Source organism: Bombina bombina, chromosome 1, assembly GCF_027579735.1.
Source record: "Bombina bombina isolate aBomBom1 chromosome 1, aBomBom1.pri, whole genome shotgun sequence".
Taxonomy (NCBI): domain Eukaryota; kingdom Metazoa; phylum Chordata; class Amphibia; order Anura; family Bombinatoridae; genus Bombina; species Bombina bombina.
In genome coordinates this window covers 1201730921-1201755741 of record NC_069499.1, presented here as the reverse complement: position 1 = coordinate 1201755741, position 24821 = coordinate 1201730921, and positions in this window count along the sequence as shown.

Below are 24821 nucleotides of genomic sequence, written 5' to 3'. Positions count from 1 at the left end.
AACCCTAATTATATTAGGGTTAATATAGTTAATATAGTTATTATATTATATACAGGGAGTGCAGAATTATTAGGCAAGTTGTATTTTTGAGGATTAATTTTATTATTGAACAACAACCATGTTCTCAATGAACCCAAAAAACTCATTAATATCAAAGCTGAATAGTTTTGGAAATAGTTTTTAGTTTGTTTTTAGTTATAGCTATTTTAGGGGGATATCTGTGTGTGCAGGTGACTATTACTGTGCATAATTATTAGGCAACTTAACAAAAAACAAATATATACCCATTTCAATTATTTATTTTTACCAGTGAAACCAATATAACATCTCAACATTCACAAATATACATTTCTGACATTCAAAAACAAAACAAAAACAAATCAGTGACCAATATAGCCACCTTTCTTTGCAAGGACACTCAAAAGCCTGCCATCCATGGATTCTGTCAGTCTTTTGATCTGTTCACCATCAACATTGCGTGCAGCAGCAACCACAGCCTCCCAGACACTGTTCAGAGAGGTGTACTGTTTTCCCTCCTTGTAAATCTCACATTTGATGATGGACCACAGGTTCTCAATTGGGTTCAGATCAGGTGAACAAGGAGGCCATGTCATTAGATTTTCTTCTTTTATAACTTTTCTTGCCAGCCACGCTGTGGAGTACTTGGGCGCGTGTGATGGAGCATTGTCCTGCATGAAAATCATGTTTTTCTTGAAGGATGCAGACTTCTTCCTGTACCACTGCTTGAAGAAGGTGTCTTCCAGAAACTGGCAGTAGGACTGGGAGTTGAGCTTGACTCCATCCTCAACCCGAAAAGGCCCCACAAGCTCATCTTTGATGATACCAGCCCAAACCAGTACTCCACCTCCACCTTGCTGGCGACTGAGTCGGACTGGAGCTCTCTGCCCTTTACCAATCCAGCCACGGGCCCATCCATCTGGCCCATCAAGACTCACTCTCATTTCATCAGTCCATAAAACCTTAGAAAAATCAGTCTTGAGATATTTCTTGGCCCAGTCTTGACGTTTCAGCTTGTGTGTCTTGTTCAGTGGTGGTCGTCTTTCAGCCTTTCTTACCTTGGCCATGTCTCTGAGTATTGCACACCTTGTGCTTTTGGGCACTCCAGTGATGTTGCAGCTCTGAAATATGGCCAAACTGGTGGCAAGTGGCATCTTGGCAGCTGCACGCTTGACTTTTCTCAGTTCATGGGCAGTTATTTTGCACCTTGGTTTTTCCACACGCTTCTTGCGACCCTGTTGACTATTTTTAATGAAACGCTTGATTGTTCGATGATCACGTTTCAGAAGCTTTGCAATTTTAAGAGTGCTGCATCCCTCTGCAAGATATCTCACTATTTTTGACATTTCTGAGCCTGTCAAGTCCTTCTTTTGACCCATTTTGCCAAAGGATAGGAAGTTGCCTAATAATTATGCACACCTGATATAGGGTGTTGATGTCATTAGACCACACCCCTTCTCATTACAGAGATGCACATCACCTAATATGCTTAATTGGTAGTAGGCTTTCGAGCCTATACAGCTTAGAGTAAGACAACATGCATAAAGAGGATGATGTGGTCAAAATACTCATTTGCCTAATAATTCTGCACTCCCTGTATATATTAAGTATAATAACCCTATCTAACTCTAACATCCCTAACTAAACTCTTATTAAAATAAATCTAATATTAATATTATTAATTAAAATATTCCTATTTAAATCTAAATACTTACCTATAAAATAAACCCTAAGATAGCTACAATATAAATTAATAATTACATTGTAGCTATTTTAGGGTTTATATTTATTTTACAGGTAACGGTATTTATTTTAACTAGGTACAATAGCTATTAAATAGTTAATAACTATTTAATAGCTACCTAGTTAAAATAATTACCAATTTACCTGTAAAATAAATCCTAACCTAAGTTACAAATACACCTACACTATCAATAAATTAAATAAACTACAAATATCTAACTAAAATACAATTAAATAAACTAAACTACAAAAAAAACAAACACTAAATTACAAAAAAAAAAAAAGATTACAAGATTTTTAAGCTAATTACACCTATTCTAAGCCCCCTAATAAAATAATAAAGCCCCCCAAAATAAAAAAAATTCCCTGCCCTATTCTAAATTTAAAAAGTTAGCTCTTTTACCTTACCAGCCCTTAAAAGGGCCTTTTGCGGGGCATGCCCCAAAGAAAACTGCTCTTTTGCCTGAAAAAAAAACACAATACCACCCCCAACATTACAACCCACCACCCACATACCCCTAATCTAACCCAAACCCCCTTAAATAAACCTAACACTACCCCCCTGAAGATCTCCCTACCTTGTATTCACCCCGCCGAGCACAACTCTTCATCCGATCCGGGCGATGTCTTCAAGCAAGCTGCAGTGAAGTCTTCTTCCATCCGGCGATGTCTTCAAGCAAGCGGCAGAGAGTCTTCTTCCATCCGGTGATGTCTTCAAGCAAAGCGGCATCTTCAATCTTCTTTCTTCGCTCCTCCGCCGCGGAGCATCCATCCGGCACGACGACTTCCCGACGAATGAGGTTCCTTTAAATGACATCATCTAAGATGGCGTCCGTCGAATTCCGATTGGCTGATAGGATTCTATCAGCCAATCGGAATTAAGGTAGAAAAATCTGATTGGTTGATTGAATCAGCCAATCAGATTCAAGTTCAATCCGATTGGCTGAACCATCCTATCAGCCAATCGGAATTCGACGGACGCCATCTTGGATGACGTCATTTAAAGGAACCTCATTCGTCGGGAAGTCGTCGTGCCGGATGGATGCTCCCCCGGGGAGGAGCGAAGAAAGAAGATGCCGCTTTGCTTGAAGACATCACCGGATGGAAGAAGACTCTCTGCCGCTTGCTTGAAGACATCACCGGATAGAAGAAGACTTCACTGCAGCTTGCTTGAAGACATCGCCCGGATCGGATGAAGAGTTCTGCCCGGCGGGGTGAATACAAGGTAGGGAGATCTTCAGGGGGGTAGTGTTAGGTTTATTTAAGGGGGGTTTGGGTTAGATTAGGGGTATGTGGGTGGTGGGTTGTAATGTTGGGGGGTGGTATTGTGGGGTTTTTTTTCAGGCAAAAGAGCAGTTTTCTTTGGGACATGCCCCGCAAAAGGCCCTTTTAAGGGCTGGTAAGATAAAAGAGCTAACTTTTTAAATTTAGAATAGGGCAGGGAATTTTTTTATTTTGGGGGGGCTTTATTATTTTATTAGGGGGCTTAGAATAGGTGTAATTAGCTTAAAAATCTTGTAATTTTTTTTATTTTTTGTAATTTAGTGTTTGTTTTTTTGTAATTTAGTTTAGTTTATTTAATTGTATTTTAGTTAGATATTTGTAGTTTATTTAATTTATTGATAGTGTAGGTGTATTTGTAACTTAGGTTAGGATTTATTTTACAGGTAAATTAGTAATTATTTTAACTAGGTAGCTATTAAATAGTTATTAACTATTTAATAGCTATTGTACCTAGTTAAAATAAATACCAAGTTACCTGTAAAATAAATATAAACCCTAAAATAGCTACAATGTAATTATTAATTTATATTGTAGCTATCTTAGGGTTTATTTTATAGGTAAGTATTTAGATTTAAATAGGAATATTTTAATTAATAATATTAATATTAGATTTATTTTAATAAGAGTTTAGTTAGGGATGTTAGAGTTAGATAGGGTTATTATACTTAATATATATATAATATAATAACTATATTAACCCTAATATAATTAGGGTTAATATAGTTAATATATATAATATAATAACTATATTAACTATATTAACCCTAATATAATTAGGGTTAATATAGTTAATATAGCTGGGGCGGTGTAGGGGGATTAGATTAGGGGTTAATGTGTTTAATATAGGTGGCGGCGGTGTAGGGGGATTAGATTAGGGGTTAATACATTTATTATAGGTGGCAGTGGTGTAGGGGGATTTAGATTAGATGCAAAAGAGCTGTTTACTTTGTGACAAAGCCCCACCAAAAGCCCTTTTAAGGGCTGGTAAAAGAGCTGAATTCTTTGGGGCATGCCCCGCAAAAAGCCCTTTTAAGGGCTGGCAATAGAGCAGTTTACTTTGGGGTAATGTCACGCAAAAAGCCCTTTTCAGGGCTATTTGTAGGGTTAGACTTAGGTTTAGTGGTAGGGATAGTTTAGTATTTTAAGGGTTAAATAATTTAATATAGGTGGCGGCGGGGTAGGGGGATTAGATTAGGGGTTAATTAATTTAATATAGCTGGCGGCGGTGTAGGGGGCTTAAATTAGGGGTTAATTAATTTAATATAGCTGGCGGCGGTGTAGGGGGATTAAATTAGGGGTTAATAATTTTAAAATAGATGGCGGCGGTGTAAGGGGCTCACTTTAGGGGGTAGTTTAATGTAGTTAGCGGCGGGGTAGGAGCCCACATTAGGGGGTTATACTTTTATTGTAGGTGGCGGCGGGATCCGGGAGCGGCGGTTTAGGGGTTAATAACTTTATTAGGGATTGCGGCAGGGGATCGCGGTTGACAGGTAGATAGACATTGCGCATGCGTTAGGTGTTAGGTTTTATTTAGCAGATCACGGGTGACAGCTAGATAGACATTGCGCATGCGTTAGGTGTTAGGTTTATTTTGTAGCTAGTTTAGGGAGTTACAGGGCTCCAATAGACAGCGTAAGGCTTACTACGGCTGCATTTTGTGGCGAGGTGAAAATGGAGTAAGATTTCTCCATTTTCGCCACGTAAGTCCTTACGCTGTATAGTGGATACCAAACTGCGCTGGTTTGGTATACCTGCCTATGGCCCAAAAACTACGGGCGACGGCAGAAATATACGGGCGTAACTTCTAGGTTACGCCGTATATAGGATACCAAACCAGCGCAAAATTCAGCATCGCCGGCATTTGCGGGCGATGCTGCTTATCGGATCGGGCCCCAAGTAACTTATCTATATTAACCCCTAAACCTAACAACCCCTAACACTCTCTAACTTTAACATGATAAAAATATAACTAAATTAGTTACAATTATTAACTAATAATACCTATTTAAATCAAAATACAAAGTAACTTACCTGTGAAATAAAACCTAAGCTAGCTACAATGTAACTAATAGTTATATTGTAGCTAGCTTAGGTTTTATTTTTATTTCGCAGGTAAGTTTGAATTTATTTTAACTAGGTAGACTAGTTAGTAAATAGTTATTAACTATTTACTACCTACCTAGTTAAAATAAATACAAACTTACCTATGAAATAAAAAAAAAACCTAAGTTGCCTTACACTAAAACATATCCAAAACAATAAAAATTAATCCTATTCTAATACCCTTTAAAAAAAAAACAACCAAAAAATCTATAATAAACTACCAAGGGCCCTTTTGGGGGCCCGTAAAAGGGCCCCCAAAAGGGCCTTTAACAGCTCTTTTGCTACAAAACAAACACCCCCTAACAGTATACAAACCCCCACCCCCCAAAACAAAAATAAAGTAAAACCTAATCTACCCATTGCCCTGAAAAGGGAATTTGTATGGGCATTGCCCTTAAAAGGGCATTTAGCTCTTTTGCTGCCCAAGCCCTAATCTAAAAATAAATATGCCCTAAAGATATAACCTCTTTTTCTGAAAAAAAAAAAGACACACTAACCCACAAAATAAAAAACCTAAGCTACCCATTGCCCTAAAAAGGACATTTGGATGGGCATTGTTCTGAATAGGGCATTTAGCTCTTTTACTGCCCAAACCCTAATCTAAAAAAAAATCCACCCCAAAAAACTTTAAAAAATCCTAACACTAACCCCTCTTTAGGTACTCACAGTTTTTGAAGTCCTGCCATCCCTGTGGAGGCAGAGCGGCGATACGAGGAGGTGGAGATCCAGGCGGATGGCTATCATTCCGAAGTGGAGGTCCTCTTTATGCGATCGTCCATCGCACACTGAGAATTCAAATGCAAGGTACCCCTTTTATACTGGGGGTACCATTGCATTCCTATTGGCTGAAAAAACATAATTTATGCTTACCTGATAAATTTATTTCTCTTGTGATGTATTGAGTCCACGGATTCATCCTTACTTGTGGGATATTCTCCTACCCTACAGGAAGTGGCAAAGAGAGCACACACAGCAGAGCTGCCTATATAGCTCCCCCCTTAACTCCACCCCCCAGTCATTCGACCGAAGGCTAGGAAGAAAAAGGAGAAACCATAGGGTGCAGTGGTGACTGAAAGTTTAAAAATAAAAATATATATGCCTGTCTTAAAAAACAGGGCGGGCCGGGGACTCGATACATCACAAGAGAAATAAATTTATCAGGTAAGCATAAATTATGTTTTCTCTTGTAAGATGTATCAAGTCCACGGATTCATCCTTACTTTTTGGATCCCAATACCAAAGCTTTAGGACACGGATGATGGTAGGGACAAGACAGGGACCTTAAACGGAAGGCACCACTGCTTGTAGAACCTTTCTCCCAAAAATAGCCTCCGAAGAAGCAAAAGTATAGAATTTGGAAAATTTGGAAAAAGTATGAAGTGAAGACCAAGTCGCCGCCTTACAAATCTGTTCAACAGAAGCCTCATTTTTAAAAGCCCATGTGGAAGCCACAGCTCTAGTAGAATGAGCAGTAATCATTTCAGGAGGCTGCTGTCCAGCAGTCTCATAGGCTAAACGGATGATGCTTTTCAGCCAAAAGGAAAGAGAGGTAGCCGTAGCCCTTTGACCGCTCCGCTTATCAGAATAAACAACAAACAAAGAAGATGTTTGATGGAAATCTTTAGTTGCTTGTAAGTAGAATTTTAAAGCACGAACCACATCAAGATTGTGTAACAGACGTTCCTTCTTTAATGAAGGATTAGGACACAAAGAAGGAACCACAATCTCTTGATGGATATTCTTATTAGAAACAACCTTAGGAAGAAACCCAGGCTTGGTACATAAAACCACCTTATCTGCATAGAAAACAAGATAAGGGGAATCACATTGTAAAGCAGATAGCTCAGAAACTCTTCGAGATGAAGAGATAGCTACTAAAATCAAAACTTTCCAAGATAAAAGCTTAATATCTATGGAATGCATAGGTTCAAACGGAACCCCTTGAAGAACATTGAGAACTAAGTTTAGGCTCCATGGCGGAGCAACAGGTTTAAATACAGGCTTGATTCTGACCAAAGCCTGACTAAATGCTTGAACATCTGGGACAACTGCCAGACGTTTGTGAAGTAGAATAGACAAAGAAGATATCTGACCTTTAAGAGAACTAGCAGATAATCCGTTCTCCAAACCTTCTTGGAGAAAAGACAGTATTCTAGGAATCCTAATCTTACTCCAAGAGTAACCCTTGGATTCACACCAATAAAGATATTTGCGCCAAATCTTATGATAAATCTTCCTGGTGACAGGCTTTCTAGCCTGAATCAGGGTATCAATGACCGATTCAGAGAAACCACGCTTTGATAAAATCATGTGTGCAATCTCCAAGCAGTCAGACGCAGAGAAATTAGATTTGGATGCGTGAACGGGCCTTGAATTAGAAGGTCCCGCCTCATTGGCAGAGTCCATGGGGGAACCGAGGACATGTCCACTAGGTCTGCATACCAAGTCCTGCGTGGCCATGCAGGAGCTATCAGAATTACCGAAGCTCTCTCCTGCTTGATTCTGGCAACCAGACGTGGAAGGAGAGGAAACGGTGGAAATACATAAGCCAGATTGAAGGACCAAGGCACTGCTAGAGCATCTATCAGTACCGCCTTGGGATCCCGGAACCTGGACCCGTAACGAGGAAGTTTGGCATTCTGACGAGACGCCATCAGATCCAATTATGGAGTGCCCCATAGCTGAATCAGCTGGGCGAATACCTCCGGATGGAGTTCCCACTCCCCCGGATGAAGAGACTAACGACTTAGAAAATCCGCCTCCCAGTTCTCTACTCCTGGGATGTGGATTGCTGAGAGATGGCAAGAGTGATCCTCTGCCCACCAAATTATTTTGGTTACCTCCATCATCGCTAGAGAACTGCTTGTTCCTCCCTGATGATTGAAATAAGCCACAGTGTTGTCCGACTGAAACCTGATGAATTTGGCCGCAGCAAGCTGAGGCCACGCCTGAAGCACATTGAAAATCGCTCTCAGTTCTAAAATGTTTATCGGGAGGAGAGCTTCCTCCCGAGACCATAAGCGCTGTGCTTTCAGGGAGTTCCAGACTGCACCCCAGCCTAACAGGCTGGCATCTGTCGTTACAATGAGCCACTCTGGCCTGCGGAAGCACATTCCCTGAGACAGGTGGTCCTGAGACAACCACCAGAGAAGAGAATCTCTGGTCTCCTGGTCCAGATGAGGATGTCTGCATAATCCCCATTCCACTGTTTGAGCATGCATAGTTGCAGTGGTCTGAGGTGTAGACGGGCAAAAGGAACTATGTCCATTGCCGCTACCATGAGTCCGATTACCTCCATACACTGAGCCACTGATGGCCGAGGAATGGAATGAAGAGCTCGGCAAGTGGATAAGAGTTTTAACTTTCTGACCTCCGTCAGAAATATTTTCATTTCTACAGAGTCTATCAGAGTCCCTAGGAAGGAAACTCTTATAAGAGGGAAGAGAGAACTCTTTTTTATGTTCACCTTCCACCCGTGAGATGTCAGAAAAGCCAACACGATGTCTGTGTGAGACTTGGCTAGCTGGAAAGTCAACGTCTGAATTAAGATGTCGTCTAGATAAGGCGCCACTGCTATGCCCCGTGGTCGTAGAACTGCCAGAAGGGACCCTAGCCAGAAGGGAAGGGCCACAAACTGGTAATGCCTGCCCAGAAAGGTGAATCTGAGGAATTGATTATGATCTCTGTGAATAGGGATGTGTAGATACGCATCCTTTAAGTCCATGGTAGTCATATATTGACCCTCCTGGATCAGAGGTAGAATAGTCCGAATAGTCTCCATTTTGAATGATGGAACTTTGAGGAACTTGTTTAGAATTTTGAGATCCAAGATTGGTCTGAAAGTTCCCTCTTTCTTGGGAACCACAAACAGGTTTGAATAAAACCCTAGCCCCTGTTCCTCCTTTGGAACTGGGCGAATCACCCCATGGTAAGTAGGTCTTCTACACAGCGTAAGAACGCCTCTCTCTTTGTCTGGTTTACAGACAATCGAGAAATATGAAATCCCCCCCTTGGAATGGAGCCCTTGAATTCCAGAAGATATCCCTGGGACACAATTTCTAAAGCCCAGTGATCTTGAACATCTCTCGCCCAATGCCTGAGCGAAGAGAGAAAGTCTGCCCCCTACTAGATCCGGTCCCGGATTGGGGGGCTACCCGTTCATGCTGTCTTAGAGGCAGCTGCAGGCTTCTTGGCCTGTTTACCCTTGTTCCAAGCCTGGTTAGGTCTCCAGACTGACTTGGATTAGGCAAAATTCCCCTCTTGCTTTGTAGCAGAGGAAGCTGAAGTGGGACCACTCTTAAAGTTCCGAAAGGAACGAAAATTATTTTGTTTGGCCCTCATCTTATTTGATCTATCCTGAGGGAGGGCATGACCTTTCCCTCCAGTGATGTCTGAAATAATCTCCTTCAGTTCAGGCCCGAATAGGGTCTTACCTTTGAAAGGAATGTTCAAAAGTTTAGATTTAGATGACACATCAGCAGACCAGGACTTAAGCCATAACGCCCTGCATGCTAAAATGGCAAAACCTGAATTCTTTGCAGCTAATTTAGCCAGCTGAAAAGCGGCATCTGTAATAAAAGAATTAGCCAACTTAAGTGCCTTAATTCGGGTCCATAATTTCCTCTAATGGAGTCTCCATTTGGAGAGCCTCAAACCAGAAAGCAGCTGCAGTCGTTACAGGAACAATGCACGCAATAGGTTGGAGAGAAAAACCTCGATGAACAAAAATTTTCTTCAGGAGACCCTCTAATTTTTTATCCATAAGATCTTTGAAAGCACAACTGTCCTCGATAGGTATAGTTGTACGCTTAGACAGAGTAGAAATAGCTCCCTCCACCTTAGGAACTGTCTGCCATGAGTCCCTTATAGTATCAGATATGGGAAACATTTTCTTAAAAACAGGAGGGGGAGTGAACGGAATACCTGGTCTATCCCACTCCTTAGCAATAATATTCCCAATCCTCTTAGGGACTGGAAAAACATCAGTGTAAACAGGAACCTCTAAGTATCTATCCATTTTACACAATTTCTCTGGGACCACTATAGGGTCACAATCATCTAGAGTTGCTAATACCTCCCTAAGCAATAAGCGGAGGTGTTCAAGCTTAAATTTAAAGGCTGTCATATCAGAATCTGTCTGAGGAAGCGTCTTTAATGAATCAGAAATTTCTCCCTCAGATAACAAATCCCTCGCCCCTTCAGAGCATTGTGAGGGTATATCAGAAACGGCTACTAAAGCGTGAGATGGCTCAGCATTTTTCCTTAACCCAGAGCTGTCCCGCTTTCCTTGTAAACCAGGCAGTTTGGACAAAACCTCAGTGAGGGTTGTATTCATAACTGTGGCCATGTCTTGTAAAGTAAATGAATGTGACGCACTAGAGGTACTTGGCGTCACTTGTGCGGGCGTTACTGGTTGTGACACTTGGGGAGAGCTAGATGGCAAACCCTCATTAACTTCTGACTGAGAATCATCTATTGCTCTATTTTTAAGTGCTAATATATGTTCTTTATAATTTATAGACAAATCAGTACATTTGGGACACATTCTAAGAGGGGGTTCCACAATGTTATGCAAACATATTGAACAAGGATTTTCCTTGGTATCAGACATGTTAAACAGGCTAGTAATGTAACAAGCAAGCTTGGAAAACACTGTAATCAAAGTAAATAACACTTAGAAATAAAACGGTACTGTGCCTTTAAGAGAAAAAAAACTGCACAAGTTCTGCAAAACAGTGTTAAAAAGCAGTAAACTTAACGAAATTTTTACAGTATTATCTTACAGCCTTAGTAACTTTGCACAACTATGCAAATAAACAATTAACCCCTTAATGGCAAAACCGGATTGAAAAAACATCAAAACCAGTAAAAAAGACCTTCAGCACCTTGCCACAGCTCTGCTGTGGCGCCTACCTGCCCTTCAGAACGATTTGTGGGGGGAAAAAACCTCCTTTACAGCCCTCAAACACAGCAGGAGCAGATGGATGACTCTTAAGGAAAAGAAACTGCACAACTGAGGCTCGAAAATAGGCCCCTCCCACCTCACTCAATGTTTTGAGGCCTATTAGAAAAAACACCTGAGTGTCTCTAATCAATCATGTGGGTTAAAAAACCCTAACAAAGGCCACAAAGACCCCTTCAGTCCCTACAAAAAACGTTATAAATGCATCATTTACTTGAACAAACAAAAAACGTTTTTTTTTGTTTTTTTTAACAGTGTCACCAGTAACAAATGAGTCCTTCAAGCAAGCTGAAATTCTTATCCAAGTGTCTGAATACAGCTTACCCTTTCCCCATGGGGATATTGCCAGCCCTTTCTAGAATAAACACAGTCTGTCTAGAAAAACATAAGCTGAACATACCTCATATGCAGCTTTAGCATGCAAACCGTTCCCCCAACTGAAGTTTTCCTGTACTCTTCAGCCCCTTGTGAGAACAGCAGTGGATCTTAGTTACAAAGTGCTAAGATCATAATCCTCCTTGCAGAAATCTTCATCTCTTTTTCTGCCAAAGAGTAAATAGTACACACCGGCACCATTTAAAATAACAAACTTTTGCTTGAGAAATAAAAAACTAACATTTTTGTCACCACACTCGCTCTGCACTTCCTAGTTACTTAGAGTAGACAAAGAGAATGACTAGGGGGTGGAGTTAAGGGGGGAGCTATATAGGCAGCTCTGCTGTGGGTGCTCTCTTTGCCACTTCCTGTAGGAGAGGAGAATATCCCAGTAAGGATGAATTCGTGGACTCGATACATCTTACAAGAGAAATTTGAATGCAAGGGACATCATCTTGAATCGCATACCTTGCATTGAAGATTCAGTATACAGCGGCGACCGTATGAAGAGGATGCTCCGCACCGGATGTCTTCAGGATGGACCCACTCCGAGCCGCACAGCCGGGATCAAGATAGAAGAGGCCGCCTGGATGAAGATAGAAGAGGCCACCTGGATGAAGACTTCTCGCCGCCTGGATAATCGTTCAAGCGGGACTTCAAAAACTGTAAGTGGATCGTCGGGGGTTAGTGATAGGTTTTTTTAAGGGTTTTTTGGGTGGGTTTTTTTCTAGATGAGGGGTTGGGCAGTAAAAGAGCTAAATACCCTTTTCAGGGCAATGCCCATCCAAATGTCCTTTTCAGGGAAATGGGTAGATTAGGTTTCATAGATAGTTTTTTTTTTATTTTGTGGGTTTGAGGGGGTGGGGGTTTGTAATGTTAGTGGGACTTTTAATTTTTTGTTTAGAAAAAGAGTTGATATCTTTAGGGCAATGCCCTACAAAAGGCCCTTTTCGGGGCAATGGGTAGATTAGGTTTTAATTTATTTTTATTTTGTGGGTTTGGGGGCGTGGGGGTTTGTATACTGTTAGGGGGTGTTTGTTTGTTTTGTAGCAAAAGAGCTGTTAACTTTAGGGCAATGCCCTTTTAAGGGGCCCCAAAAGGCCCTTTGTAGTTTATTATAGATTAGGGTTTTTTTTTTTTTAAAGGGTATTACAATAGGACTAATTTTTTTTGTTTTGGATAATTTCGTTTGTTATTTTTTAATTTTAGTGTTTTTTATTTGTTGTAATGGAAGGTTTTTTTATTTTTTAATGGTATGTTTTAGTTTAAGGCAGCTTAGGTTTTATTTTTATTTCACAGGTAAGTTTGTATTTATTTTAACTAGGTAGTTAGTAAATAGTTAATAACTATTTACTAACTAGTCTACCTAGTTAAAATAAAACCTAAGCTAGCTACAATATAACTATTAGTTATATTGTAGCTATCTTAGGTTTTATTTCACAGGTAAGTTACTTTGTATTTAGATTTAAATAGGTATTATTAGTTAATAATTGTTACTTTAATTTAGTTATATTTTAATTACGTTAAAATTAGGGGTGTTAGGTTTAGGGGTTAATATAGGTAAGTTACTTTGTATTTAGATTTAAATAGGTATTATTAGTTAATTTTAACTTTAATTTAGTTTATATTTTAATTATGTTAAAGTTAGGGGGGGTTAGGTTTAGGGTGTGTTAAGTTTAGGGGTTAATATAGTTTAATTTAGGTCGTTGAGATGTGGGGGCCGGCATGTTAGGGGTTAATAGGTTTAGTTAGTATTGGCGATGTTTGTAAAGAGCGGTTTAGGGGTTAATAGCTTTAGTTAGTGTTGGCGATGTGGGGGGGTGCAGTTTAGGGGTTACTAGGTTTAGTTTGTGCTGGCGTTGTGGGGGGTGCGGTTTAGGGGTTAATAGGTTTAGTTCTTGTTGGCGATGGGGGGGGGCGGTTTAGGGGTTAATAGTTTTAGTTTAGGTCGGAAATGTGGGGGGGTTAGGGGTTATTAGGTTTAGTTCGTGTTGGCGATGTTTCGGAACGGCGGTTTACGGGTTAATAGGTTTAGTTAGTGTTGGCGATGTAGGGGTACGGTTTAAGGGTTAATAGGTTTAAGTAGTGTTAGTGATGTGGGGGGATGGCAATTTAGGGGTTAATAGCTTAATTTAGGAGGGGGGGCGGCGGCTTAACATAATTTCGGCAATCGCCAGACATTAGCTAGAAATAACGATTCGGTCCATAATAAAGATGCGGTCCGACATTAATAATAATAATTCGGTAACGGTTTCAAATGTATCCGAATATCAAAATTCAGAACGACACAAATAAATTTCGAAACCGAATTACCGACACATACCGAATTATTACGAATGTCTCTAACTGAATTTTTTTATGGCCCGAATCAAAACGAACCAAATTTTTCAATAGTGCACAAGTCTAGTGCAGACCCTTGAGCCTCCCTTATGCCAGATAAATGAGCAAATAAGACATCAGATCAGATGCATGGACCCTGCACTTCTTTTATGTTAGATATTTATTATTTATTATAAAGTGGTATCACTGAGCAGCATTGGCCAATCAGAAGCTGTAAAGTTCATCCCATTGATTTAAAGCAGACTGTGAGCCAGCATTGCCACTGAAGCTGACATGACATTTATATGAAACACTTCAACAGGGAAGCGCACTAGTGTATACCCTGATCTATGATTAGAGGGGCATTAAACACAGAAAATATGCTAGACCCATTAGTGTATTCAATGTAGACATTCACCTGAGAATAATATACAGATAGACTTTTTTCTGCATTTGGAGATTCTGCCGTTATTATGATTATTGTGAAGCATTTGATAAGATCCTGATGCTGTAATCTGTATAATGAAATATTTTCTGTGGGTGTCTGTGTGAGTTTTTCTGCGTATATGTTGTTTTCATGTTTGACCACAATTAACGAAGTGCGATAGTTAGTCCTGTGGCCAAAAATTACACGGGTCAAAGGGGTTAAGGGGGCCTGATCAATGGTGTAGTGGTACGGACTATGGCATAATTAGAACTGTAATATAGGGATTAAAGGGACAGTCTGCAGCAGAATTTTATTGTTTGAAAAGAGATAATCCCTTTATTACCAATTCCCTAGGTTTGCATAACCAACACAGTTATATAAATACACTTTTTACCTCTGTGATTATCTTTTATCTAATCTTCTGCAAACTGCCCCCTTATTTCAGTTCATTTGACAGACATGCATTTTAGCCAATCGGTGCTGGCTCATAGGAACTCCACGTGTGAGCACAGTGCTATCTATATGACACACATGAACTAACAGCCTCGAGTGGTGAAAAACTGTCAGAATGCCCTTAGAGAAGAGGCGACCTTCAAGGGCTTAGAAATTAGCATATCAACCTCCTAGGTTTAGCTTTCAACTAAGAATACCAAGAGAACAAAGCAAAATTGGTGATAAAAGTAAAATGAAAAATTGTTTAAAATGACATGCCCTATCTGAATTATGAAAGTTTATTTTGGACTAGACTGTCCCTTTAACCATATACTAAGTTATACAATAAAACTCATAAATAAACTAAACAGTTACTGCCTCATAACTTAAAAGCTAAATTTAAAGGGACAGTAAACGCAAAATTTCCCTATCATGATTCAAGTTGAGAATACAATTTTAAACAACATTCCAATTTACTTCTATTCTCTAATTTGCTTCATTCTTTAGATATGTTTTGTTAAAGAAATAGCAATGCACATGTGTGAGCCAATCACACGAGGCATCTATGTGCAGCAACCAATCAGCATTTACTGAGCCTATCTAGATATGCTTTTAGCAAAGTATATCAAGACAATGAAGCAAATTAGATAATAAAAGTAAATTAGAAAGTTGTTTGTAGACACAGGCCGCTCTGGTAACTTGACACTAAAATGAATTATTAATGGGACTTCCGTTGGAGGAGGAGCTCTCTTTGCACGCTGTTCATGGTCCAGCGGCTCCAGAGGGTTGAATCAAGACCTACAACCCTTCTCCTAAACGAATAGGCCTTCGGCCGGACCCACTCCGGCTATCTGGGCTACCTTGCCGCTGCATAATTTTTGCTGCAGCTTTTCGGCGGAAGTTTCAAACTAGCGGAGGCGCTGCTACCTGTGCACAAAGGAAAAGACCTGGGACCTGCCTTGGTGACCAAGAAAGACCAGCCAAGTACTACAAACGTGGATTGCCCGCCTAAACTTCCACTCACCTTTGGGTGTCGACCGGGAATCCTGCTGAGGGGCGAAGAAATAAGGCTCCTGCGCCCTCCTGGTAGGGCGAAGCAGGTTGAGGATGTCGGCTTCCTCCGTAGTATCCGGATGTTGGATCTTCGTTAGTGGCGGAGGGATCTGAGAGTGTCACCGCTCTGCTGCCGTTCCGGTGGAGAGACGCACCTGGTTGGCGTCTGTGTCCCGTGACTTGCTGCATTGAGGCCTGGCCCTGCTCATACAGTAGCGAGTAAGAAAGAGAGGTTTCAGCAACGGGCATATTGTCTCCAGACCCTTCACTGGAAAATCGGTAAATTAAAAGGGAACATTAGTGTGTTTGGTCATCTAGGGCGGCGATCCCCTTGAAGCACTGGTACGTGAAACTTTTATATAGTGGGACATATCTCTTTTTTTGGGGGAATACATTATGGTATCTGTGCCCTGAAGTGGCTAAAAGTAAAGAAGAAATGTTACATAAAATCACTGATGCGGTATGAGATAAGGAAAAAAAAAAAGGGGGACATATTGAAAATTCCTGATCTGGGATACTTAAAAAGTTAAAGAAAGAAGAAAATAAAGAGAGAGGGGAATAAGGAAGAAAGGGGGAGTAATTCATATTAACCTTGTTCACCTTTACACTGAACTTTATTCTGATCCCTGTCTAAAAAAAACAAAAACTTTTTGAAGAATACTGGGACTGTGTAATGGGTTTTGAATAATCCTCTCTAAAGAACTCCTGAAGAATATTGGGACTATGCAATGGTTTCTGACTAACAACAGTTTGGTTTTGCAGCTAAGAAACTGTAACTGTTAAATATTTATGAGTGTCCTTCTTCTTGTTGCTATCCGGGATGTTTTTGAACTTATTTTACACTGTCTAAATAATTTATAGGTTATAAGAAGATTGATTGTGTCCTTAGGACCAATAGTAATATATATTGTGAGAGGCTATTTTTTATAAGGGTTGCCTCTTGTTTAAAAACATATAGTGTTGGTTTTCTTGGTTGACTTTTTTTTTTTTTGTAGTTTTTGCACGTTACTCACAGCCCAGGAAAGTGTAGGGGCAAAAGGGTAATTAGAAAGGGGGAAGAACTAAATAAGAAGAAAGAAGATACATAAAAAAAGGAATATATATATACCCCCTCCCTTTACCTGGGTTATATATATATATAATACACACTTTCCACTATATCTTTTTATTGGTAGTAAGATACACTAGTAAGTCAAGTACAGACTTTTTTTCTCTGAATAAACTTTCAAATCACAAATAGGTCCGCACAAGTAGTTATTACCGGAAGACCATAATATATCTGTAATCTGTTTGGTCAGACTATCTGGTTATTGGTTATTCCACTTCTAATATAAGTGTTTTATCACAGTTGGATTATATTTCACATTGTTTTTTTTCTTTTTCTTTTTTAGTGTTGTTTTTTTTCTTTTTTCTTTATATATTGGCACTTTATTCTTTCATCTGTCTATGGAAAAATACCTCACTCAGACTAACCAACACTCTTCAAAAATGCCAACTAAACCTAGAGAGAGAAAAAAAGGGGCAGATGTGAGTCTTGATTCTATTGAAACTCCTCTCAACACTAATGATAATCAGTCTTTAATACTACAGTTTAGTAATCTATTCTCACCCCAGTTTGAGATTATTAAAAAGGAACTCAGTAGTATTTCATTAGAACTTAATACACTTAATACAGAAGTAAAACAATTCGCTATCAGAATGTCAGAAGCTGAGGATAGGATATTCGATCTGGAAGATACAATTAATAAACAAGAAAGTATCTTAAGTAAACAACAAGCTAAAATAAAAAATATTGAGGCAAGGTTAGAAGAACAAGAAGATCGTTCTAGACGAAATAACATCAGGATAGTAGGTATCCCTGAAACCCCAGAATATGACAATTTGATTGAATTTACCTCTTTAACTTTACCTCAAGCTTTAGGATTCCCTCTGCAGGCCTTACCCCTATCTATCGAAAGGGCACACAGAATAGGTCCTAGGAAACTTTCTGGAAATAGCCATAATAGAGACAGGGTCTGCATATTTAAACTTTTGAGGTTCCAAGATAAAGTTGAATTGTTGAGATTATATAGAAAAGTTGAAACATTTTCCATCAAGGATAAAAAAATCCTTCTATTTCAAGATTTCTCTAATGAGACAGTACAAAAAAGGAAAGCTATGTCCCCAATATGTACTGCAATGATAAATAAAGGAATAAAAGCATGTCTCATCTATCCCGCTAAGATTGTAGTAGAGCACAATGGCAATAAAATCCTCTTTTCTGAGGCCTCTAAAGCACAAGAATATATAGACTCTATAGAAGGTTAGAGGACCCTTATTGTAGTAGTCTGTGATATATTTGGCAGATTGAGTTTCTATTTTTAAATAATGAAACAGGATTACTTCAAATTGTCTAATTTTAAGGATTTACTTTTCCCGGTGTGTTCCCCCCCCCCCTTTTTTTTTTTTTTTTTTTCTCCTTCTCTCTCTCCCTTGCCTCTCTCCCCCTTACATGTTAATGTTGAAATGGTGATGAAGATGGTTGTATATATTGTGACTTGAGTTTAATGATATATTTCACGCTAGGTAAAGTCTGATCTTTCACAGAGTTATAAGAATATATGTATTAGCGTCTTTTGTTGAATTTGATTTTGAAGAGTTTTCTGTTTTCTTTTTTTTTGCTCTTCTCTAAATGGTTGATACAATAGGGAACTTAAGGATCCTTTCGTGGAATGTGGGGGGTATTAGTAATTCTGTAAAACGGAAACTTATTATTAAAAAACTGGGATCTCAAAACCCCAATATTGTATTTTTACAAGAAACCCATTTAAAAAACCTAGAACTATCAAAGTTACATTGTAAGTGGGTAGGAGAGGTATTGGCGACTCCATGTAAAAATAGGAAGGCAGGGGTCGCTATTCTATTAAATAAGTATCTATCATACCAAATTTTATTTTGTGAGTTAGACCCAGAGGCAAGATTTATGATAGTACAAATAAAAATCAATGGAGTTAGATTTATTTTATGTAATATATATGCACCAAATATATTCTCCAAAGTATTTTGGGAAATGTTAAAGAATAAATTATTCCCATTCGTAACGGAAAGAATGATAATAGGGGGTGATTTTAATCTCTCGCTTTGCCCGGTGATTGACAGATTTTCAAAAAAAAATCTGGCCTCATATAATAAACAAGCTAAATTTATGGAAAATTTTTGTTATCAATTAAAATTAACTGATATCTGGCGACTTCATAACCCTGACCAACGTATATATACATGTGAATCTAAAACATTTAGGACATTCTCCAGAATCGACTTTATCTTAGTATCAGAATCTCTATCACTACAAAAAATGGAAGCAGAAATTGGTGAGATAGTTATTTCGGATCATGCAGTCGTCTCTTTGTCGTTCCTTTTTCCTTTTAACCCAGTAAGAGGTAATTTAAATTTTATCTTCCCTCGGTATATGTATAAGAATATGAAATTTAACCTATGGCTAAAACAAAAATGGAAAGACTATTGTACGTATAATATCTCATATTTTAACAAAATTGAAATCTTCTGGGAAGCCTCTAAAACATTTTTAAGGGGCGAAATTAAGGCATATATGTGTAAAAAGAAAGATAGAATGAGAGAAGTCCAATTGGCCAACTTTGTTAGAAATAGTTATAAAAAATATATTAATGACCCTACGCTTGTCCACTGGGAATGTTACTCTAGAGCAAGAGCAGAAAGGAATATATTTTTTAATCAGAAAGCCTTAGAAGAGGAGACTAAACTTAATATACGTTACAAGGGCTATTATGGATGTTCTGCAAAACACCTAGCAAATTTAATTAAAAGCAGGAAGAAAAAGAACTATATCCTATCAATTAAAGACCAAGATAATAGATATACTGATGTAGCTGATATTAATAATATTTTTTTTCTTATACTATAAAAATCTATATGCTCAGTCCAGTAACAATAAACAAAATCAAGAGAAATTTTGGTCTCAAATAAAAATTCCTCAAGTAGCAGATGATGCTCTTGAAAGTCTGAATTCCCCTATTTCGTCGAAGGAGATAGGGGATGCAATTGATAGAACTAAAGTAAATAAAGCTGCTGGGCCCGATGCATTCCCTGCAGAATTCTATAAGATCCTAGCTGATGAGATTAAGCCTACTTTGGAAAAACTTTTTAATACCTATTTTATGGGCGGCAGCCCACTTTCAGACTATTTTGCATCCGCTAATATCTCTCTCATACCAAAAAAAGATAAAGACCCTGAAGATATGGCCTCTTATAGACCGATCTCGGTACTAAATATAGATAAGATTTTAACTTCTATCTTAGCTACTAGACTAATGAAATGTCTTGATAAAATTATACATCAAGATCAAACGGGATTCTTGGTTGCTAGAAACTCATCGAAAAATATTCGAAAAATTATCACCCTTATAGACTATATTTGGAATTTAAACAAAGATGTTAGCAAACAATATAGACATGATATTGCGCTTTTAACATTGGATGCTGTTAAAGCATTCGACTCTATAGAATGGGACTATTTATTTCAGACATTGGAGAGATTTGGTTTTAAAAACCAATTCCTCCAATTTGTGCGTAACATATCATTCTCCTATCTCTTGATTAATGATACTCTTACTTCTGGTATAAGACTGCAAAAAGGCACCAGACAGGGATGTCCCCTCTCGCCCCTACTCTTTAATTTGGCGCTTGAACCTCTAGCGATCTGGTTGAGGCAAGTGATGGAAGGGGTTAACTTTGGTAAAATCTCTCTGAAAACCCTATTATATGCCGATGATTTGTTAATTTTTCTGTATAATACAGCCAACTCTATTCCTATAATTTTGGACGCTTTAAGTTTTTTTGGCTCTTTCTCCGGTTATAAGGTGAATTTTCAGAAAAGTGAAGTGATGTGGATTTCCAAACATAATATCAGGAGAACTAATATTCCGTTTAAAGAAGTGGAGATACTAAGATATCTAGGGATTTTCTTGCATAGAAACCCAGATAAATGGTATGATCTTAATCTTAAGTCTTTGTTACAGAAAATTGAATCTGATTTAAAGTTGTGGGCTGCTCTACCTCTATCATTATCAGCCAAGGTTAATCTTATTAAGACAATCATTTTTCCCTGTTTGCTTTTCCCGTTACAGAATCTACCTTTATTTTTTACCAAAACGGATTTACGGAAATTAAATACAAAATTCTCTCAGTTTATCTGGCAAGATAAGAAAAAGCCACGAATTGCTTTGGAAAAACTGACGTATTCTCGTGAAACAGCTGGCTTAGCTTTACCTAACATTAAGTTCTATAACAGTGCTGCCCTAGGGAAAATTGCAATAGATTGGCTGGCAGAAACAAATTGGTTCTCATCTAAAGAAATTGAAAGTTTTATGACATACCCATTTTCTCTCAAAGCATTACTACATATATCTATAAAAGAATTACCTAATAATATTAAGAGCTTAATCTCTATTAAAAATATAATTGTTGCTTGGCAAACTCTTTGTTCAATAACTGGTATAGAGTACTCCTTTTCTGAATATCTACCGATATTGGGTAATCCTGAATTTTCGCCGGGGATTAATCAAAAAACATTTAGAAGTTGGTCCAATAAGGGGCTTAAAGCAGTCCACCAATTGTTTACAGCCGATGGACAAATAGAAGAATTTGATCATTTGAGAAGTCAATTTAATCTACCAAGTAATAATTTTTTTTCCTATTTTCAAATCCTTCATTTTATAAAATCTAAGAAATGGAACGGCATTGAGGCAGCTGTATGGTCTGAGTTAAGAGCTTTTATTACTATTTCTAGAATTAAATCCCCTTCCATTTCACTATTATACAGTATTATGCTGTCTAAACAAAGCGACTCCTGGTTGGAAAATCTTAGCTCAAAATGGAGGGTAGCAATCCCGAGAATTGACCAAGATAAAATAAGAACTAGTTTTAAGTTAATTAATAAACTTCAAATACCAATAAGTTGGAAAGAGAGTCATATGAAGATAATCCATAATGCTTATTACACACCGCAGAGATTGGCCAAAATATACCCCAAGCAAAGCTACCCTTGTCCACGATGTTGCCATATAAATGCTGATAGCTTACATATGTTTGTATATTGTCCTAGAGTATATCAGTTTTGGAAAAAGGTAGCGTTTTGGTTTAATACTCTGTTTGGAACTAATATTTGTTTTGATTCTGACACTATTTTATTTTTTGATCAGTCTACCGGGGTGTCTTCTCCATATAGAAAAAGTGTAAATGTAATCATTCTCCTTGTTAGATATCTTATACTAAAGAACTGGAAAGCCAAAAAAATGCCGGGCTTCTCAGTATTCGTGAAAGAAATTCAAATGCATATAATTTTTGAATCTTTCCACTTGAGAGAAGCTAGGGAAAGAGAAATTAAGAAGTTCTTAGTAAGATGGTTACCGATTATTAAGTCTTATCCAGAAGGAACTCAGAAAGGGATTTTATATCCATTTCTTAGTTCAGACAGTTTCTCGGATCTGGTCCTGCTGGGTGATTTCCCGGTGGAATGGATTAGGAGCTATAGAGATTCACAACACTAAAGCACGGAACTGACTCAATTAGGAGGTGGAGGAGAGAGGTGGGGGAAGATGTGTTTTTTTTTTTCTTTCTTTTGTGGTTTTTTTTTTTTTTTCCTCGTCCTTACCCGTTTCTGCAGAAAAAATAATAATAAATATGCCAGAAGTGTAAAAGCAGATTTTGCAAAATTTATGTTCGATGTATTAAATCTAAAGAAAGTGAACAAGAGTTATTACTATGGTAAATGATACGGTCTATGTAGACCTTCTCTGAGGATTCTGTGTTTTTGAAAGATTTCTACTGAAAAGGTGGCCCTGTGAGGTCTGGTTTTTTTTTCTCTTTGTTCTGTTGTTTTATATTTGTTACACTGATGGCATGTATAAATAAATAAGAAAAAAAAAAGAAAAAAAAAAAAAGAAAGTTGTTTAAAATCACATGCTCTTTTTAAATCATGAAAGAAAAAAATTGGGTTTCATGTCCCTTTAAGTTGACCAGTAATATATGCTTAATACAGCAAATGGTCACTTAATAGATATTGCCACATGAATCACATTAGTCCAGGTTCAGTATTTTACATTGAACAAATAAAATAAAAGCAGGCTAAGAATAAGCTCAATACAGTAATATGAAGGTTCATTAATATACAAGTTAGACTTACAATCAATCTATAAACCTACATATTTTAAATCTGAGAATTTACCCTCCAAAAAGTCCAGTTGTGGGGGGAAAAAGTCTGTTACCTTAGGACATAAGACAATGCCAAAGCATAAATGAAACTGTTAATAAGGGTGTAAAAGTATAGTAGGACACCTATAGCTGTCAAGGTGTGCCAAACCCACTAGAAATGAAAACATTTATGAGGAGGATACTAAATGACCCAATAAAAACATAATTTATGTAAGAACTTACCTGATAAATTCATTTCTTTCATATTAGCAAGAGTCCATGAGCTAGTGACGTATGGGATATACATTCCTACCAGGAGGGGCAAAGTTTCCCAAACCTCAAAATGCCTATAAATACTCACCACACCCACAATTCAGTTTAACGAATAGCCAAGAAGTGGGGTGATAAGAAAAAAGTGCGAAAGCATATAAAATAAGGAATTGGAATAATTGTGCTTTATACAAAAAAATCATAACCACCACAAAAAAGGGCGGGCCTCATGGACTCTTGCTAATATTAAAGAAATGAATTTATCAGGTAAGTTCTTACATAAATTATGTTTTCTTTCATGTAATTAGCAAGAGTCCATGAGCTAGTGACGTATGGGATAATGATTACCCAAGATGTGGATCTTTCCACACAAGAGTCACTAGAGAGGGAGGGATAAAATAAAGACAGCCAATTCCTGCTGAAAATAATCCACACCCAAAATAAGTTTAATGAAAAACATAAACAGAAGATTCAAACTGAAACCGCTGCCTGAAGTACTTTTCTACCAAAAACTGCTTCAGAGGAAGAAAATACATCAAAATGGTAGAATTTAGTAAAAGTATGCAAAGAGGACCAAGTTGCTGCTTTGCAAATCTGATCAATCGAAGCTTCATTCCTAAACGCCCAGGAAGTAGAAACTGACCTAGTAGAATGAGCTGTAATCCTTTACCCGACTCAACATAGGCATGATGAATTAAAGATTTCAACCAAGATGCCAAAGAAATGGCAGAAGCTTTCTGGCCTTTTCTAGAACCGGAAAAGATAACAAATAGACTAGAAGTCTTTCGGAAAGACTTAGTAGCTTCAACATAATATTTCAAAGCTCTAACAACAGAAGTTCGCAACACCGCCTTATCCTGATGAAAAATCAGAAAAGGAGACTCACAAGAAAGAGAAGATAATTCAGAGACTCTTCTGGCAGAAGAGATCGCCAAAAGGAACAAAACTTTCCAAGAAAGTAATTTAATGTCCAATGAATGCATAGGTTCAAACGGAGGAGCTTGAAGAGCCCCCAGAACCAAATTCAAACTCCAAGGAGGAGAAATTGACTTAATGACAGGTTTTATACGAACCAAAGCTTGTACAAAACAATGAATATCAGGAAGATTAGCAATCTTTCTGTGAAAAAGAACAGAAAGAGCAGAGATTTGTCCTTTCAAAGAACTTGCGGATAAACCTTTATCTAAACCATCCTGAAGAAACTGTAAAATTCTCGGAATTCTAAAAGAATGCCAAGAAAAATGATGAGAAAGACACCAAGAAATATAAGTCTTCCAGACTCTATAATATATCCTCTCTAGATACAGATTTACGAGCCTGTAACATAGTATTAATCACAGAGTCAGAGAAACCTCTTTGACCAAGAATCAAGCGTTCAATCTCCATACCTTTAAATTTAAGGATTTGAGATCCTGATGGAAAAAAGGACCTTGCGACAGAAGGTCTGGTCTTAGCGGAAGAGTCCACGGATGGCAAGAGGCCATCCGGACAAGATCCGCATACCAAAACCTGTGAGGCCATGCCGGAGCTACCAACAGAACAAACGAGCATTCCTTCAGAATCTTGGAGATTACTCTTGGAAGAAGAACTAGAGGCGGAAAGATATAGGCAGGATGATACTTCCAA